A 21,900-nucleotide genomic window follows, 5' to 3' on the forward strand; every position below is an offset into this window, starting at 1 on the left:
CCTCTTGAGCACTGCGTTGGTTTTCCCTTGAAGAGGAAAGGGTGATGTAGCAAAGTAGCGTAAGTATTTCCCTCAGTTTTTGAGAACCAAGGTATCAATCCAGTAGGAGGCTACGCGCGAGTCCCTCGCACCTACACAAACAAATAAATCCTCACAACCAACGCGATAAGGGGTTGTCAATCCCTACACGGTCACTTACGAGAGTGAGATCTGATAGATATGATAGGATAATATTTTTGGTATTTTTATGATAAATATGCAAAGTAAAATAAAAGCAAAGTAAAAAAGCAACGGAAATAACTAAGTGTTGGAAGATTAATATGATGAAAGATAGACCCGGGGGCCATAGGTTTCACTAGTGGCTTCTCTCAAGAGCATAAGTATTTTACCGTGGGTGAACAAATTACTGTTGAGCAATTGACAGAATTGAACATAGTTATGAGAATATCTAGGTATGATCATGTATATAGGCATCACGTCCGAGACAAGTAGACCGACTCCTGCCTACATCTACTACTATTACTCCACACATCGACCGCTATCCAGCATGCATCTAGAGTATTAAGTTCATAAGAACAGAGTAACGCCTTAAGCAAGATGACATGATGTAGAGGGATAAAATCATGTAATATGATAAAAACCCCATCTTGTTATCCTCGATGGCAACAATACAATACGTGCCTTGCTGCCCCTACTGTCACTGGGAAAGGACACCGCAAGATTGAACCCAAAGCTAAGCACTTCTCCCATTGCAAGAAAGATCAATCTAGTAGGCCAAACCAAACTGATAATTCGAAGAGACTTGCAAAGATAACCAATCATACATAAAAGAATTCAGAAGATTCAAATATTGTTCATAGATAAAATTGATCATAAACCCACAATTCATCGGTCTCAACCAACACACCGCAAAAGAAGATTACATCGAATAGATCTCCACGAGAGAGGGGGAGAACATTGTATTGAGATCCGAAAAGAGAGAGGAAGCCATCTAGCTAATAACTATGGACCTGAAGGTCTGAAGTAAACTACTCACACTTCATCGGAGAGGCTATGGTGTTGATGTAGAAGCCCTCCGTGATCGATGCCCCCTCCGGCGGAGCTCCGAAACAAGCCCCAAGATGGGATCTCGTGGGTACATAAGGTTGCGGCGGTGGAATTAGTTTTTTGGCTCCGTATCTAATCATTTGGGGGTACGTAGGTATATATAGGAGGAAGGAGTACGTCGGTGGAGCAACGTGGGGCCCACGAGGGTGGAGGGCGCGCCTGGGGGGGGGGTAGGCGCGCCCCTACCTCGTGGCTTCCTGGAAGCTTCCTTGACTTAGGGTCCAAGTCTCCTGGATCATGTTCATTCCAAAAATCACGTTCCCGAAGGTTTCATTCCGTTTGGACTCCGTCTGATATTCTTTTTCTGTGAAACTCTGGAATAGGCAAAAAACAGCAATTCTGGGCTGGGCCTCCGGTTAATAGATTAGTCCCGAAAATAATATAAAAGTGAATAATAAAGCCCAATAATGCCCAAAACAGAAGATAATATAGCATGGAGCAATCAAAAATTATAGATACGTTGGAGACGTATCAATCCACAGTATGGACCACATCATGGACAAACACTTTGTCATCAATAACATAAGAAAACAACCTAGGGAATCTATCTCTAAGGGCTGGTACATTGTTTTGTTTTAGCCAAGTGTCTGACCAGTACAACACTGAAATTCCATCATTTACCTGAATAGTGCCTTTTAATAGATATTTATCTGTTAGATTAATAATATCCCTCCACCAAAATGATCCACAAAGTATAGTTCCATGTGGGACTACATTAAAATAATAAGCATCCCGAAACTAGAGATATCCAAAGCACACCATCTCTAGTATAAAACTTATTCAGATGTTTCAAAAGAATTGCTTCATTCTGAATTTTCAAGTTGATGACACCCAAACCCCCTGATGTCTAATACTAAATTTTTATTCTTGTAGACTCTGTTGGGCCTCCAAGCGCAGAGTTTAGTAGGACAGCAACAAATTTCCCTCAAGTAGATGACCTACGTTTTATCAATCTGTGGGAGGCGTAGGATGAAGATGGTCTCTCTCAAACAACCCTGCAATCAGATACAAGAAATCTCTTGTGTCCCCAACACACCCAATATAATGGTAAATTGTATAGGTGCACTAGTTCGCCGAAGAGATGGTGATACAAGTGTAGTATGAATAGTAGATATAGGTTTTTGAAATCTCAAATAATAAAAACAGCAAGGTAGAAAGTAACAAAAGTGAGCACAAACAATATTTCAATGCTTAGAAACAAGGCCTAGGCTTCATACTTTCACTAGTGCAATCTCTCAACAGTGCTAACATAATTGAATCATATAACAATCCCTCAACGTGCAACAAAGAATCACTCAATAGCGGAGAACATAATATGAAATTGTTGTAGGTAGCAAACCACATCAAAATTATCTTTCCGATCAATCTATTGAGACATCTCTATAACTATCACGAACAGCCCAAGAGGTCGTACTACAATAACACCATATGATACGCATCAATGAACTCTAATGTCACGTAGATACTCCAATGTCACCACAAGTTAGTATCCGTGAGTTAATTATTCGATATGCAAGACATACATATCCAACACAAAGAACTTCAAAGATTACCCCAAAGTTTCTATCGAAGAAAGTAGGATGAAAACGTGTATCAACCTCTATGCCTATATTACCCCAATGTCACCACGGGTATCCACATGCAAGACATACATCAAGTGATCTCAAATCCAAAATATTCTAAGCGACACGAGGCTTCAAAAATAGTATCATAAGGAGGTATATAAACAACACCAACACCTTGGCCATTGCTACAAAATGAACCATCAAAACATAATCTCCATAGTACTAGAGAGACAAGGCTAATATCAATATTATGCATGTCGTAAATCCGATGCTCAATAATAAAACCAACAATAATTTGGCCTCTCATGGACTTGAAAGATTTGTAGGCCAAATCATATTAAATCAAAGCATAAGCCCACTCACCAAATTTTCTATGAATTTGTCTATGCAAAATATTTTTAATGGCACCCGTCATAATGTCTCATCTCCATGCAAGCATAATATATGTATAAGTATAAATTTCAAACACGTACCTTGTATGGCTCTCCAATCGAACTAAGGACGATGTTAGGGTACTACACCAGCCATACTTTGACATATTCTTAGGACGATATATAAATATCGGCCATTAACATATGGTACATGTAAACTTTATCCACCAAAGCATGAATAGCCTAAATAAACAAATGAAATGACAAATCAAATATTTCGGCCATTTGGATCAGCAATAAACTTGTAGCTAATCAAATATATAGTGATTTGATAATACCCTTTCATAATATAAGAAATCATATTGCATCCATGGATCTAAATAAGCCCATGGAGGGTGACCGGTTGTACGTGGGGATGAATTTCATGGCAGTTTGGCGAATATCGATGATGTGCTAGCCAAAGATTTTGATGGGTTGATGCAAACCTTCGGTTTAATTGTTTTTGGCTTCCATCCTTCTCTTTCTTCACTTTTCTAACACTTGTTGCAATAGAAGGTCGCACATCATTTTTATTTTGACTGCCCTCTTGGGAACCCATGCGATGTTCTTCTTTTAGAGCTCTTGTGCACTAAGTTTTTGTAATTCCTTCTTTTTCCAATATGATAAGCTGAGTGGGTGACTCGGCTGTGATTTTGTGTCAAGAATTGGTAACTCTTTTTTGGCCTTGTGCACTCTCAACTTCTTCCCTTCAGATTTGGCACTTTGATTTTTAACAATTGATTGCTTCACTTCTTTGCCTTTTGTAGCCAATGTTAACTCTTTAATTGGCTCTTTTACATTTGAGACCAAATCTGAAGTAGCACTCTTACGACCATATCTTTTAATGCGGTAAACTTGCTTGACCACCTCTTTCTTCTTCCTTGAGCTCCAGACCGATTCCTTATAATTAAAATGGTCTTTGACATGCGATTGTTCAAATGATGATCTTCTCGGAGCTGCATAATATTGGTGAGATTGTCTAAAATAAGATGGAGAATGTGCCCTTGTATCATACCTATCCCATGATGGATATGGATCTACATGAGCACAGGGAGGCATCCACGTCATTGGCATTGGTGGTCCAAAATAAGGATATTAATATGTTGCATTAAAATTCTCACTTTGCTAGTACCAATCCTCATACTTGCGCCTTGGGGGTGATCGTGATTTCTTTGCATGATTTGGCCGATAAGCATTCTTATCTTCACTCTTCTTTTGATATTTATCCAATAGTTTAGCGAAGGTGATTTTTGATCTCTTACACTTGTGCTTATTTTGGCCTTTGTTTTCTTTTGGTTTGCGTTCATCGATCATTGGATTTACTTGCTGCCCCCAGTCCTTGGCGTCTTCATTGTAGCTTTGACTGAATTCTCACCCTCAAGATTATGTTCATTATGCTCTTCAACAACTTCTATTCTTGAAATCTTGATCCCGTCACCTGCAGATTTTACCTTCTCTTTAAATGGATCGGCTTGAAGCAGCCGATGCATAAACTTTTTGCCATCAGGACCAATTGGAGTAGACTGATCATCTCTTGGTGTTTCAACAAATTTCAATCATCCTTTTTCAGTGGACGATTTAACTATTTGACGAAACATGTTGCAATCCTCAAAATTATGCTTGAACGAATCATGCAACTTACAATACATTCGTCCATGGATAGATGGTTAGACATTGTCATCAACAATTCTAATATAATTATTTCTCAACAACAAATCAAAGATTTGATCACACATGTTTGAATTGAAGGTACAATTTTCATTCTCTAGTCAATCTTGTTATGAGAACAGCTTTGGAATCAAGCATATGAATGGTGCAGATTGGCCATCTTCCCATTCAGCTATGAATTCTCTTTCGCATTCTTTTTCTAATGTCATTGTGTAAGATATTATACTAGCATTAGTTTTCTCACAAGAATTTAACATTGGCTTTAAGTTTCTGAAACGAAAATAGTTAGAACATACATGCCTCAATCGAGACCAAGTGTAATCCAAGTATGAAACAAGCAAAGCTACCCATGTAGGTATAAACTTGAAATAAAATAACGGGGAAAGCTTCGATTGCAATAATTTTTCACTATCGGTCTTTCTGAATGGTGCAATATGTTGACCGATATGCTTTGTGACAATTTGATTGCTAACAAATAAATTACCCTCTTCATTGGTCTCTCAATATTGCTTATGAAGATTTTTCTAGTATATGCATCAATAGCAAAGTTATGACCAAATCGGAATATACATACCTCTTCAATTAGGTTTGGATAGCATGATGGTGATATGACTTGAACAATATCTTGATCCATCTTTGGATGTCCCCCCAACGCTTTTTCATCACCCTTTTCTTGATTTTGTGCGTCGTTACTTTGAAGATCCTTGTCAACCAAACTTTGTTTGGCTACTTGTTCTTGTCCTTGAGGCTTGTCCATTTCTGTGGCACGAAACTCTTTGGATTTGATGGACTCAGAATATATACTACTTGATTCAGCTTTTTCAACCGAAGCACTTTCATATTCTAAATCATCCTTTTTTTCATTGATTCTACCAATTGGCAATGCTTCTTTTATTTGAGCCAATTCTTTTTCTGTTTGTTTCTGCTGGCGAGCGGCAAAATTGGCTTTAAGCTTTTTCTCAATTTCAGCCACTCTGGATATGACTGCCCCCCAATGCTTTTACATTCTTTCGGAAATGACACACGGGTGTTGCTAAAACTTTGCAATTGTGTAGGGGGTTTATAATATGATGTAGTACTAGGTGAAGGCATATGCATTGTTGTAAAACCTTATTTCTGCTCACAAATTTTATCAATTGGCAAAGATTCATCTTTTTGTAAAACTCTAGCTTTTACTGCATTATAATCAGGAACTAATACCTTATCATGCTCTTCAAGGCAAAGAGAACTAATCTTGTTATTTCGGGCTATATCCATTTTTAATGTAGCCACTTCCCAATCTGTAAGGGGTTGCTCCACAATACTTTTAGATTCTTTCGGCAATGAGGTGTTGCCAAAATTATGCAATTGCATAGAGGATGCATTATATGCTACAATATTAGATGATGGCATGTGCACTCTTGCAAAATTTTCACTTATTCCGTTGTGACCATGAAGGTGCGGAGCCGAATTATGAGCATCTATAGTTGTATATGGTGCCGAAAAGTTACTAACATGAGGTGTAGCATATGACGGTTGAGAGTAACTAGTCGAATAGCTAGTAGTAGGATGGCCAATTCTCCCATCCATCGGCATGTTTGAACAAGTATATTGCAAATTAGTTGCCGATGAATAAAAAGGTAAAACACTTTGTCGCATGCTATTGGAAGTTCCTACAAGAGGTGTCCAACTTGATTGACCGAACTCATCATGTTGTTCATCGGCATAATGATTTCTGGGGTTGCCGATGCATGAGAGTTGGAGTACATATGGTGCATGTTACTAGTATCATAAGAAGTTGAAGCATGCAAATTACTTTGAATCGGCCCTTGCATGTAATCAGATGCATGATTAAAAAAACTAGGGTTGGTCGATAGAGTATATTCATCGAATGATCTAGTAACACCATATGAATTACTTGCATCTACACACGGGGATTGAGTATTCATATTACATTTATAGATTGCAAACCCTAGACGATGATCTCTTTGTAGCAAGAACGGGCTAGAGTCCGTTCAAAGCTTCGTCCCCAGCGGAGTCACCAAAAAGTGTGTTCGCACACGAACACATCACCGTGTACTCTCGACGCCGGGGATGATGCACTGCAGCTCATGTCGAAGGAGACCCACCGGAAGCGCAGTGCGCAAGCAGTCCGGCGGGTGCTTTTGAAGACCCGAAAACCCCACATGCCCGGGAGGGACCCCGTCAGGGCGCGCGGAGGCTATGGGCTGCCCTAGGTCGACCTGATCGCCCCTAGGGCCTCGTGGATCGCCGCCCTACAAACGAAGAACGAGAAGAAGACGAACTAGGGTTAAGGAGAAAAGATAAAAGAATAAAAAGTGGTAGATGATTTGTTTGATTGTGTACTGTTTAATCGGCCGTCACCCCTTAGGTATATAAGAGGTGCCTGGACTTCCCTTGCAAGGAAAAAGCTTGGATTCACGTCCAAAACCCTAGTCGAATTCGGATGGTTTTGTTCTAACTTCCCTAAACTGTTCGGTCTAATACTGTGTAATGCCCATATAATTATGCTATAGTGATCCCCTGCTAATGGTGCCATGTCATCATATTACTGTTGCTAATCTTCGCTTGATCCAAATCGTAATTCAAATTCAAAACCGAGTTTAAAGTCAATATTCAAATTTTGTCAAGCATGCAAACTAAAATGTTCAAGTTGTTTCAAATAATAATTTGGTAATATTGGTGGAGAAATCATATTTTTATAATTTTTTAATTGCTCTAAAATGAGTAAAACAATGCCTAAAGCAATTGTTTTAATGCTTTTTAATTAATAAACAAATGTAAGCTATTTATTATTGTGCGAAACTTTTTGTGGCAGTGGGTTAATCGACAACACTAATTCTCAGCTAGTTTTACATTTAATAAAATTAAAAATAAACTAAAACTTGGAGAAAACAAAAAGAAAACAAAAAATAAAAGGGGCGACCCCTTGGGCCGTGGCCCAACTAGGCCTCAGCCCAGCCGGCCGCCCACCTAGGCAGGCCCGGTTTTCTCCCCCGGTCGCTCCACACGCATGTGCCCCCAACCGCGCCGCTACAAGACGTGGTCGTCCCCGACCACCTCACCGGCGACGCCCCACCGAGGATAAGGCCTCCAGCGCCCCCTCCTTGGGCCCCTCCCCACTTGTCCCCTCATGCTTCCCCTCGCCCTTTCCGCCTTCCCCTCTCCCCCAGATCCGCGTGGGCCACCCGCGCGCGACGCGCCCGTCGTCGGCCAGCTCGCACCGCCATGGCAACCGTCGACCTCGTGCCTCACCGACGTGTCCAAGCACTCCACCTCCCTCGACTACGCCCCCTCGACAAGCCGCAGGATGCCGGACGCCCCCGCGACGCCTTCTGATACGTCTCCGTCATATCTACTTTTCCAAACACTTTTGCCCTTGTTTTGGACTCTAACTTGCATGATTTGAATGGAACTAACCCGGACTGACGTTGTTTTTAGCAGAATTGCCATGGTGTTATTTATGTGCAGAAACAAAAGTTCTTGGAATGACCTGAAACTCCACGAAACGTCTAGTTAAAAATAATAAAAAATCCTTGACAAAGATAAAGACCAGGGGGCCCACACCCTGTCCACGAGGGTGGGGGGCGCCCCCCCTAGGGCGCGCCCCCTACCTCGTGGGCCCCCTGGAGCTCCTTCGACGCCAACTCCAACTCTATATATTTGCTTTCGGGGAGAAAAAAATCAAGGAGAAGAAATCATCGCGTTTTACGATACGGAGCCGCCGCCAAGCCCTAACACCTCTCGGGAGGGCTGATCTGGAGTCCGTTCGGGGCTCTGGAGAGGGGGATTCGTCGCCGGCGTCATCATCAACCATCCTCCATCACCAATTTCATGATGCTCACTGCCGTGTGTGAGTAATTCCATCATAGGCTTGCTGGACGGTGATGGTTTGGATGAGATCTATCATGTAATCGAGTTAGTTTTGTTAGGGTTTGATCCCTAGTATCCACTATGTTCTGAGATTGATGTTGCTATGACTTTGCTATGCTTAATGCTTGTCACTAGGGCCCGAGTGCCATGATTTCAGATCTGAACCAATTATGTTTTCATGAATATATGTGAGTTCTTGATCCTATCTTGCTAGTCTATAGTCACCTACTATGTGTTATGATCCGGCAACCCCGAAGTGACAATAATCGGGACCACTCCCAGTGATGACCATAGTTTGACGAGTTCATGTATTCACTAAGTGCTAATGCTTTGTTCCGGTACTCTATTAAAAGGAGGCCTTAATATCCCTTAGTTTCCATTAGGACCCCGCTGCCACGGGAGGGAAGGACAAAAGATGTCATGCAAGTTCTTTTCCATAAGCACGTATGACTATATTCAGAATACATGCCTACATTACATTGACGAATCGGAGCTAGTTATGTGTCACCCTATGTTATGACTGTTACATGATGAACCGCATCCGGCATAATTATCCATCATCGATCCGATGCCTATGAGCTTTCCATATACTGGTTCTCGCTTATTTACTTTCCCGTTGCTACTGTTACAATCACTACAAAACACCCAAAATGTTACTTTTGCTTTCATTACTCTTTTGTTACCGTTGCCACTACTATCATACTAATTTGCTACTAAATACTTTGATGCGGATATTAAGTTATCCAGGTGTGGTTGAATTGACAACTCAACTGCTAATACTTGAGAATATTCTTTGGCTCCCCTTGTGTCAAATCAATAAATTTGGGTTGAATACTCTACCCTCGAAAGCTGTTGCGATCCCCTACACTTGTGGGTTATCAAGACTAATTTCTGGCGCCGTTGCCGTGGAGTATAGCTCTATTCTTTGAGTCACTTGGGATTTATATCTGCTGGTCACTATGAAGAACTTGAAAGATGCTAAGACAATAACTTATCCCTCAACTACGAGGGGAGGTAAGGAACTGCCATCTAGCTCTGCACTTGATTCACCTTCTGTTATGAGTAAGCTTGCGACACCTAAACCTGCTTCTGCTATTCGTTCTGATATGTCGCATGTTATTGATGATGCCACTTCTGCTATGCATGATACTTATGATGAAACTACTTCTATGCTTGATACTACTGTGCCCCTTAGTGAATTTCTTGATGAACATATTGCTAGGGCTAGAGAGAAAGAAATTATTGAAACTGATTATATTGATGAAAGTGATGATGAAGATATGCATGTTATTCCTGAGGGTTATGTTTTTGATATGGAAGCTTCTGCAGCTATTTTGGCCTGCAAAGGTAGATCTGAGCTTAAGAGGCTATTAGCTAAATGGAGTAAGGAATCTCTTAGAGATAGAATGAAACCTGACCCTGCTTTTGCTACTTCACCTATTTGTATTGCCGATAAGGATTATGAATTCTCTGTTGATCCTGATATAATTACTTTGGTTGAATCTGATCCTTTTCATGGCTATGAATCTGAAACTTTTGTGGCACATCTTACTAAATTAAATGATATAGCCACCCTGTTCACTAATGATGAGAGATCTCGCTACTTTTATATCCTTAAAATATTTCCATTCTCATTAAAGGGTGATGCTAAGATATGGTTTAATTCTCTTGATCCTGGTTGTGTGCGTAGTCCCCAGGATATGATTTATTACTTCTCTGCTAAATATTTCCCTGCTCATAAGAAACAAGCTGCTTTAAAGGAAATATACAACTTTGTGCAAATTGAAGAAGAGAGTATCCCACAAGGTTGGGGGAGGCTTCTCAAGTTACTTAATGCTTTGCCTGATCATCCTCTCAAGAAAAACGAAATACTTGATATCTTTTATAATGAACTAATCGATGCTTCCAGAGATTACCTGGATAGTTGTGCTGGTTCTGTTTTCAGGGAAAGAACACCGGATGAAGCTGAGATTCTATTAAATAATATGTTGACAAATGAAAATAGTTGGACACTTCCAGAGCCAAATCCTGAGCCTATTCCTAAACCAACTCCAAAGAAGAGAGGTGTTCTATTTCTCAGTCCTGAAGATATGCAAGAGGCAAAGAAATCTATGAAAGAAAAATGTATTAAAGCTGAAGATGTTAAGAATTTACCTCCTATTGAAGAAATCATCGCGTTTTACGATATGGAGCTGCCGTCAAGCCCTAAAACCTCTCGGGAGGGCTGGTCTGGAGTCCGTTCGGGGCTCCGGAGAGGGGGATTCATCACCGTCGTCATCATCAACCATCCCCCATCACCAATTTCATTATGCTCACCGCCCTGCGTGAGTAATTCCATCGTAGGCTTGCTGGACGGTGATGGGTTGGATGAGATCTATCATGTAATCGAGTTAGTTTTGTTAGGGTTTGATCCCTAGTATCCACTATGTTCTGAGATTGATGTTGCTATGACTTTGCTATGCTTAATGCTTGTCACTAGGGCCCGAGTGCCATGATTTCAGATCTGAACCTATTATGTTTTCATGAATATATGTGAGTTCTTGATCCTATCTTGCAAGTCTATAGTCACCTACTATGTGTTATGATCCGGCAACCCCGAAGTGACAATAATCGGGACCACTCCCTGTGATGACCATAGTTTGAGGAGTTCATGTATTCACTAAGTGCTAATGCTTTGTTCCGGTACTCTATTAAAAGGAGGTCTTAATATCCCTTAGTTTCCACTAGGACCCCACTGCCACGGGAGGGTAGGACAAAAGATGTCATGCAAGTTCTTTTCCATAAGCACGTATGACTATATTCGAAATACATGCCTACATTACATTGACGAATTGGAGCTAGTTATGTGTCACCCTATGTTATGACTGTTACATGATGAACCACATCCGGCATAATTATCCATCACCGATATGATGTCTACGAGCTTTCCATATACTGGTTCTCGCTTATTTACTTTCCCGTTGCTACTGATACAATCACTACAAAACACCAAAAATATTCATGAAAAAATAATAGGTTCAGATCTGAAATCATGGCACTCGGGCCTTAGTGACAAGCATTAAGCATAGCAAAGTCATAGCAACATCAATCTCAGAACATAGTGGATACTAGGGATCAAACCCTAACAAAACTAACTCGATTACATGATAGATCTCATCCAACCCATCACCGTCTAGCAAGCCTACGATGGAATTACCCATGCATGGCGGTGAGCATCATGAAATTGGTGATGGAGGATGGTGGATGATGACGACAGCGATATATCCCCCTCTTCGGAGCCCCGAACAGACTCCAGATCAGCCCTCCCGAGAGGTTTTAGGGCTTGGCGGCGGCTCCGTATCGTAAAACATGATGATTTCTTCTCTCTGATTTTTTTCTCCCCGAAAGCAAATATATAGAGTTGGAGTTGAGGTCAATGGAGCTCTAGGGGGCCCTTGAGGTAGGGGGGCGTGCCCTAGGGGGGCGCCCCCCACCCTCGTGGACAGGGTGTGGGCCCCTTGGTCTTCATCTTTTGCAAGGATTTTTTATTATTTCCAAATAGACGTTCCGTGGAGTTTCAGGTCATTCCGAGAACTTTTGTTTCTGCACATAATAACACCATGGAAAGTCTGCTAAAAACAGCGTCAGTCCGGGTTAATTCCATTCAAATCATGCAAGTTAGAGTCCAAAACAAGGGCAAAAGTGTTTGGAAAAGTAGATACGATGGAGACGTATCAACTCCCCCAAGCTTAAACCTTTGCTTGTCCTCAAGCAATTCAGTTGACAAACTGAAAGTGATAAAGAAAAACTTTTACAAACTCTGTTTGCTCTTGTTGTTGTAAATATATAAAGCCAACATTCAAGTTTTTAGCAAAGATTATGACTAACCACATTTTCAATAACTCTTAGGTCTCATGTTTACTCATATCAATAACATAATCAACTAGCCAGCCATAATAATAAATCTCGGATGACAACACTTTCTTAAACCAATCATAATATGATATAACAAGATGGTATCTCTCTAGACCTTTCTGAGACCGCAAAACATAAATGCGGAGCACCTTTAAAGATCAAGGACTGACTAGACATTGTAATTCATGGTAAAAGAGATCCAATCATAGTCATACCCAATATAAATTAATAGTAATGGATGCAAATGACAGCTGCTTCTCCAGCTAGTGCTTTTTAATAAGAGGGTGATGACTCAACATTAAAGTAAATAGATAGGCCCTTCGTAGAGGGAAGCGGGGATTTGTAAAGGTGCCAGAGCTCGGTTTTGAAATAGAGATAAATAATATTTTGAGCGGCATACTTTCATTGTCAACATAACAACCAAGAGATGGCGATATCTTCCATGCTACACACATTATAGGCGGTTCACAAACAGAATGGTAAAGTTTATACTCCCCCTCCACCAACAAGCATCAATCCATGACTTGCTCGAAACAACGAGTGTCTCGAACTAGCAATAGTCCCAAGGGGAGTTTTGTTTGCAATTATTTTGATTTAGTGTGCATAAAGCATGGGACTGGGCATCCCGGTGACCAGCCATTTTCTCGTGAGTGAGGAGCAGAGTCCACTCCTCTTGAGAATAATCCGCCTAACATGGAAGATAAGGGCAGCCCTAGTTGATACATGAGCTATTCGAGCATACAAAACAGAATGTTTATTTAAAGGTTTAGAGTTTGTCACATACAAATTTACTTGGAACGGCAGGTAGATACTGCATATAGGAAGGTATAGTGGACTCATATGGAATAACTTTGGGGTTTAAGGGATTGGATGCACAAGCAGTATTCCCGCTTAGTACAGGTGAAGGCTAGCAAAAGACTGGGAAGCGACCAACTAGAGAGCGACAACAGTCATGAACATGCATTAAAATTAATAAACATTAGATGCAAGCATGAGTAGGATATAATCCACCATGAACATAAATATCATGAAGGCTATGTTGATTTTGTTTCAACTACATGTGTGAACATGTGCCAAGTCAAGTCACTTAAATCATTCAAAGGAGGATACCACCCCACTATACCACATCACAACCATTTTAATAGCATGTTGGCACGCAAGGTAAACCATTATAACTCATAGCTAATCAAGCATGGCACGAGCAACTATGATCTCTAATTGTCATTGCAAACATGTTTATTCATAATAGGCTGAATCAGGAACGATGAACTCATCATATTTACAAAAACAAGAGAGGTCGAGTTCATACCAGCTTTTCTCATCTTAGTCAGTCCATCATATATCATCATAATTGCCTTTCACTTGCACGACCGAATGATGTGAATAATAATAAGAGTGCACGTGCATTGGACTAAGCTGGAATCTGCGAGCATTCAATAAACAGGAGAAGACAAGGCAATATGGGCTCTTGGTTAAATCAACAACAAAGCATATAAGAGCCACTCCAACAATTTTAATCATGGTCTTCTCCTATCGACCCCCAAAGAAAAGAAAAGAAATAAAAACTATTTACACGGGAAAGCTCCCAACAAGCAAAAGAAGAATGGGAAATATTTTTGGGTTTTCTTTTTAATTATTACTACTACGACAAGAAAAGTAAACTGACTAAAAATTACTCTAATTTTTTTTGGTTTTTCTTAAAGTTTAACAAACACACAAGAAGAAAGCAAGAAAAAGAAAAATAAACTAGCATGGATATTACAGTGAAAGAGTATGAGCACCGACATCTAGCAATGAGTGTGTGAACATAAATGTAATGTCGGTGGGAAATACGTACTCCCCCAAGCTTAGGCTTTTGGCCTAACTTGGTTCATTGCCAAGGATGGCCTAGCGGATACCCATAGGTGTAGCTGGGGTTGTACTGAGATGCAGCGGTTATTGCTTCCTGAGCTGCAGCGTGGCGGCGAGCTGCCTCCGCCCTCCTCTCGTACTCATCTGCCTCCTCTCTGGTAATAAAATGTCTTCCTTTTGCCTGATAATCAAAGAAGGCAGGAGCAGGGAGAGTAATACGGAAAGCATGATGTCTGTGATGCCCCCGATTCAATCGTACACTAATCATGCACGCAAATGTGTATGATCAAGATCAAGGACTCACGGGAAGATATCACAACACAACTCTAAAACATAAATAAGTCATACAAGCATCATAATACAAGTCAGGGGCCTCGAGGGCTCGAATACAATTGCTCGATCATAGACGAGTCAGCGGAAGCAACAATATCTGAGTACAGACATAAGTTAAACAAGTTGCCATAAGATGGCTAGCACAAACTGGGGATACAGATCGAACTAGGCGTAGGCCTCCTGCCTGGGTTCCTCCTAACTACTCCTAGTCGTCGTCAGCGGGCTGCACGTAGTAGTAGGCACCTCCAGAGTAGTAGGAGTCGTCATCGAAGGTGGCGTCTGGATCCTGGGCTCCATCGTCTGGTCGCAGCAATCGGGTAGAGAAATGGGAAAAAGGGGGAACAAGGCAACCGTGAGTACTCATCCAAAGTACTCGCAAGCAAGGAGCTACACTACATATGCATGGATATATGTGTAAAGGGCCATATTAGTGGACTGAACTGCAGAATGCCAGAATAAGAGGGGGATAGCTAATCCTATCAAAGACTACGCTTCTGGTAGCCTCCGTCTTGCAGCATGTAGAAGAGAGTAGACTGAAGTCCTCCAAGTAGCCTCGCATAGCATAATCCTACCCGGCAATCCCCTCCTCGTTGCCCTGTTAGAGAGCGCTCACCGGGTTGTATCTGGCACTTGAAAGGGGTGTGTTTTATTAAGTATCGGGTTCTAGTTGTCATAAGGTCAAGGTACAACTCCGGGTCATTGAGGGAGTCCTGGATTAGGGGGTGTTCGGGTAGCCGGACTATACCATCAGCCGGACTCCTGGACTATGAAGATACAAGATTGAAGACTTCGTCCCGTGTCCGGATGGGACTTTCCTTGGCGTGGAAGGCAAGCTTGGCAATGCGGATATTCAAGATCTCCTACCATTTTAACCGACTTTGTGTAAGCCTAACCCTCTCCGGTGTCTATATAAACCAGAGGGTTTTAGTCCGTAGGACAACTTCATCATAGAACAATCATACCATAGGCTAGCTTCTAGGGTTTAGCCTCCTTGATCTCGTGGTAGATCTACTCTTGTACTACCCATATCATCAATATTAATCAAGCAGGACGTAGGGTTTTACCTCCATCAAGAGGGCCCGAACCTGGGTAAAACTTCATGTCCCTTGTCTCCTATTACCATCCGGCCTAGACGCACAGTTCGGGATCCCCTACCCGAGATCCGCCTGTTTTGACACCGACATTGGTGCTTTCATTGAGAGTTCCTCTGTGTAGTCACTTTTGGGCTCGATGGCTCCTTCGATCATCTATAACAATGAAGTCCAGGGCGAGATTTTTCGCCCCGGACAGATCTTCGTCTTCGGCGGCTTCGCACTACGGGCCAATTCGCTTGGCCACCTGGAGCAGATCGAAAGCTACGCCCCTGGCCATCAGGTCAGGTTTGGAAGCTTAAACTACACGGCCGACATCCGCGGGGATTTGATCTTCGACGGATTCGAGTCACAGCCGAGCGCGCCGCACTGTCTCGAGGGGCATGATCTAGCTCTACCACCGAACAGTGCCCTGGAGGCCGCACACGCACCGGTTCCGACCCTTAATTAGGAGCCTATTGCGCCAATCGAGGATGAGCGGTTGGACGTCACCTCGGGGGCTGTGATCTCAAAGGCGATCGAGCCGAACGCCATCCCCACGCTCCGCACGGCCCGTGACTCCGAGGAGCCGGATTCCTCTCCAAACTCCGAGCCTCGCACGCCCCTGCCGATCGAATCCGATTGGGCGCCGATAATGGAGTTCACCGCCGCGGACATCTTTCAGCACTCGCCCTTCGGCGACATCCTGAATTCTCTAAAGTCTCTCTCTTTATCAGGAGAGCCCTGGCTGGACTACGGTCAGCAAGGATGGGATACGGACGATGGAGAAATTCAAAGCCCGCCCACCACCCACTTGGTAGCCACTGTCGACAATTTAAACGACGTGCTCAACTTCGACTCCGCAGACATCGACAACATGGACGACGATGCAGGAGACACAGATGAACCAACGCCCATAGGGCATTGGACAGCTACCTCATCTCACGATGTGTACATGGTGGATTCCCCTAAAGGAAGCGACAACGAGGAAAAAGGGGATGGAACGGGGGACTGATCCCTCGAAAAACAATCAAAGCGTCGGCGCAAACGCCGACCCAAGCCCCGCCTCGATAAAGACCCAGCCATAGAGCAGGGTGAGCCGGTAGACGACGAGCAGGCCTCAGAGCAACCGTCTGAACAGGGCAACACGGATAGAGAAACCGAACATCCCTCCCCCGGCGAAAATGGCACTCCGGACGACCTTACGCCGGATAAACCCACGAAGCAGAAGAATCTCCACAAGAGGCTCGTTGCAACAGCACGCATCCTGAAAAAGCAGAAGCAGAAGCTAAAAACTGCGGAAGATGCACTCAGGATCAGATGGAGCAAAGTAATCAATACTGCAGATAAATACGGCAATAGTCACCGCACTAAAAGCTATCCGAAGAGAAAGCTACTGCCTGAATTCGACGAAGAGGCCTTAGAGCCCTCGCATTCAGAAAATAAGAAAGCCACATGGTCGGATAGACGACCCCATGGCCAGCATAAAGCGGCAAGTGGCGCCGCACTTAAGCCGGCATGCGACCCACTTAAGGATTCACATCATGGCCCAGCCAGGTCCATTTACGGGCCAAGAAAGCAAGCTCTTGTAAGCAATGCAATAAAGCCATTATCAGAATTAGGCACACCCAAATACAATGGCGCCGCACACCCCCTATGTTCCACTGATGAGGTCCTGTATTATGAATTTCCAGAGGGAAAACATAGAGGCATATGATGGAACAACAGACCCTGGAGTCTGGATCGAGGATTATATCCTCCACATACATATGGCTAGAGGAGATGACCTCCACGCCATAAAATACTTACCCCTCAAGCTTAAAGGGCCAGCCCGGCATTGGCTTAAAAGCCTTCCTGAACACATAATTGGAAGTTGGGAAGAGCTCGAGGACGCTTTCCGAGCAAATTTTCAAGGTACCTATGTCTGCCCTCCGGATGCAGACGATCTTAGTCACATAACTCAACAGCCCGGAGAATCAGCTCGACAATTCTGGAATATATTTCTCACTAAAAAGAATCAGATAGTCGACTGTCCGGACGCCGAAGCCTTAGCAGCTTTCAGGCATAATGTCCGAGACGAATGGCTCGCCAGACACCTCGGCCATGAAAAGCCAAGAACAATGGCCGCACTAACAAGCCTCATGACCCGCTTTTGTGCAGGAGAGGACAGCTGGTTGGCAAGATGTAGCACCAGCGACCCAAGTACATCCGAAACTAGGGATGGAAACGGAAAACCGTGACGCAATAAGGACCGTCGCCGGACTAAGAAAAAAGTCCGAAGAGCACGACAGTTGAAGCCGGATTCAAAAGCTCACGACAGAATCAGACAAAGCCGCCCCTCCAGGATAACAGGGATGATCCATCCAACTTAAACAAAATCCTGGACAGGATATGTCAAATACACAGTACTCCCGGGAAGCCTGCCAACCATACCCACAGAGATTGTTGGGTCTTCAAACAATCCGGCAGACTCAATGCCGAACACAAGGGGCTCGACATACCAAGCGAAGACGATGACGAACCCCAAAAGCAGAACACAAGGAAACAAAAGAACTTCCCACACAAAGTAAAAACAGTAAACTTACTTCATGTAACAAAACGCGCGGCGCCCATAAAGGTACGCACCACACGGCCTATCCCAAAGGAGTCTCGCCACTGGTTGTCAAAACCAATCATCTTCGACCATCTGGATTACTCCAGAAGTACCAGGAACACAGGCTGGACCGCCCTGGTACTCGATCCAATAATCGGTGGACTCCAATTTACAAATGTCCTAATGGACGGCGGTAGCGGTCTAAACCTGATATATCAGGACACAATCCGCCACATGGGGATAGACCCAACAAGAATTCGTCACAGCAAAACCTCCTTTCAAGGGGTAACGCCAGGTCTGGACACCCGGTGTATGGGTTTTCTCCAGCTTGAAGTTATATTCGGCCACCCCGATAACTTCCGCCGCGAAAAGCTAACTTTCCACATCGTCCCATTCTCAAGTCGCTATCAAGCACTACTGGGACGCGAAGCTTTTACCCGCTTTAACGCAATACCGCATTATGCATCTCTAATGCTTAAGATGCCCGGTCCACGAGGCATCATCTCTTTGAAGGGGAAGCATTGAAGTGCGCCTTCCCCAAGCGGAAGACTGTGCGGCTGCTTTGACAGCCCCACAATAAAATGGCTTCACCGTCCAAAAACATCTGAACAGGTCATTAAAGACCACGGACGCGGATAGACGAGTTCAGTACAAAATTATCATTGATGCAGGCTTAACGGCCACACACCCCTGTTCTAGGGGCTCCGCACCTATAAACTAAGAGACAATCAAGCTCGGTTTCACATATTTTACCTTACACCTTGTTTATTCAATATAAATTCTGTTCAGCACGACCCTTTTTTTCAACTCAGTTACTCTCTTTTTACAGATGACCATCGTGCTGCGCCCGTCCAGGATACGGCACAACGGAGACACAGGCGCATAAGTGCAGTAGGGACCCGTTCTAAGGATTCTTTTTAGATTAAGACCCTGCGTAAACCTTTTTTACTGTCTCTTGTTGCTATATATCCCCTGGTTTTCTCTGATATAACCAAGAAGGAGGCTGGCGTCTTGGCATGTGGCCACGTTAGAATTTTTGCACGTACCTGGACACTAGGGGCTTTTTAATAAAGGGTGTTGTTTCGCCCGCACTCATAAAGACCGAACACCTTAGGGAGTGTTCGGCGTCGCGAGTTTTGGCATTATATGCATCAGCTCCAAATCATGTCTTTGGTCAATTGTTGGGTTGCCCGGCTCCTGTGTTCGGCTACCTTACGTTCCGCTCTATCGGCTAAGGTAGCACCAGGAGAACTACTGCGATTGTGCCCCGGTTAGGCCGGGCGAGCACCTCAGTAGAGAAAGCCGAAAACTGACTGTCATGATGTAGCGTGAGACTGGTCAGCCACTCGATGACCTACCGGAATCTATAGGATTCCTCCACTTTAACGAAGGGCCGTTTCCCGGCCAGGCACATACGCGCCCCGAACTCGGGCGAACGCAGTCGCCACCAGGGGCTACCTAAATAGTCCCATTGTCAAGCTCCTATGGCTAAGTGAAAGTGTTAAAGCATTATAGTCCGGTTGCCTAGCCCGCTGCACTATCACCTCCTTTTTATGACCAAGACGTTGGATTAAGTGTGAAAATGCGTCTTCTGCGAGCACCCCCGCACTATGTGCGTGGGGGCTGAAGCCAACGACTGCCATCGTTCAGATTTTGTATATATATATATATATATATATATATATATATATATATATATATATATATATCTTAAAACGGCCGCACATGAGGTGTTCCCAATACTTGAAGGCACAAGTATAAAAGGCTACTACAATTTATCAAAATATTATTACATATGCTATCATAACATAGCATCCTTCGAGCACTACGTCTCTATTACACGAGCACCTTCAAGGACTTCCTGAAAATAGTGCTCGGAGGGTAGTCAGCTTTCGTCCGAATCTCGGGACGCAACAACGGTGGTCTCCATCTCTGCCCAGTATGTCTTGACACGGGCAAGAGCCATCCGTGCGCCCTCTATGCATGCTGACCTCTTCATTGCATTGATACGCGGCACCGCGTCAAGGAATTGCTGCACCAAGCTGAAATAACTCTTCGGCTCCGATCTCCCCGGCCACAGATGACCCATGACGTACTTCATGGCGAGTCCGGACAACCTATTCCGTTCGGCCGTTTGAGCCAGACGATCGTCCACTGCCAGTGGACGCTCTGGATTGTGGAACCGCGACCAGAAAAGCTTTTCCACTTCGCGATCTTTTTGATCTCGAAAGTGTTCGGTCGCATCAGCAGCACTCGCTGCCAAATCCAGATAGGTGTCCTCCACACTCCACATCCGGTCCAACAGAGCAAACTTCGGATCGCAAAACTGCCTCCGCAGCATAAAGGGCTTTCCAGCCGCAATCTGTCCGGCCTGACGCAGCTCCTCCTTCGCAGCTCTCATCGCAGAGCGAGCATCCTTGGCATCAGCAATGACCTTCTCTAAGTCCGTCTGTCTCGCCCGGTCTTCTTTCTCAAGAAGCTTGCAATGGTCAGCAGCGCTCTTTAACTTCTCGGCCATCTCGGCCATCTCCTTCTTGCTTCGGCAGTGAGCAGCCTGTTCGGCTCTTAGCTCTTCAAGGGCTTTCTCGGCAGCCGCATCACTTTTCCTGGCTCGTTCCTTAGCTCGGGCAAGTTCTGCCCGAAGACTCTCCACGGCGGCCGCACCATCTGCGTCAAGCACACACATTGTAAGATACTGGCATAAAGCTCCTCTTACCAGATGCCGCCCGAGGAATTACATACCTTGAGCCTCATCAAGCCGCTTGTTGACAAGCGTGATGTCGGCATCTGCCACGTCAAGTTGCCGCTTTAGTTCGGCAAAATCATCAATTCGGCTCGATTTCGGACAATTCGCCACCTATATACAAAGGCGACATTTAAGACCTGGGATTATGATCCTCTGCACGCCGTCAATTTTGACAATGCACAGAGTCTCAGGGGCTACTATCTACACAGGGCGCATCTTACTTATGCGCAACTGACAAAAGTGTACATTATGTAACGTACCTCAAAACCCATTAGTAAACTTCTGACGGCCTCATGCAATCCGCTTTCTGCGGATGAAACCCTTTCAATCACCGTGCCCATCAATGCACGGTGTTCCTCTGAGATAGAAGCTCGCCCCAGCAGAATCTTTAGCTCCTCCGGTCAAGCACCAGATGGTGCCGGACTTGTCCTATGGCCTCTTTCGAAGGCCGGACGCGGAGAGCCTTGGGGGGCCACATAGCCATCTTCCGCCCCTGCCGGATTCGGAGAAACCCTCCGCGACGACACCTCAGGGTCGCCCGCCTCGCTAGGTGGTACGGCAGGGGGAGGTGTCCCGCTCTCCATCATCTCCGGAAGAAGATCCCCCGAAGACGAGTTCTGCTGAGAAGGGCTGAGGTCCGAGCTACAAGGTGAAAAATCGGTTAATCTTCTCAGATATAAAGCAAGGATTTCTCTCATCCCTCTAAAGGAAAATCTTTCTCCACTTACGGCTCGCTGGAGGGCTGGTCCTCTTGAGGACATAGTTCGGCCGAGGGATCCCCCGGCGTAGG

The sequence above is a fragment of the Triticum dicoccoides genome, chromosome 5A, assembly GCF_002162155.2.
Source record: "Triticum dicoccoides isolate Atlit2015 ecotype Zavitan chromosome 5A, WEW_v2.0, whole genome shotgun sequence".
NCBI lineage: Eukaryota > Viridiplantae > Streptophyta > Magnoliopsida > Poales > Poaceae > Triticum > Triticum dicoccoides.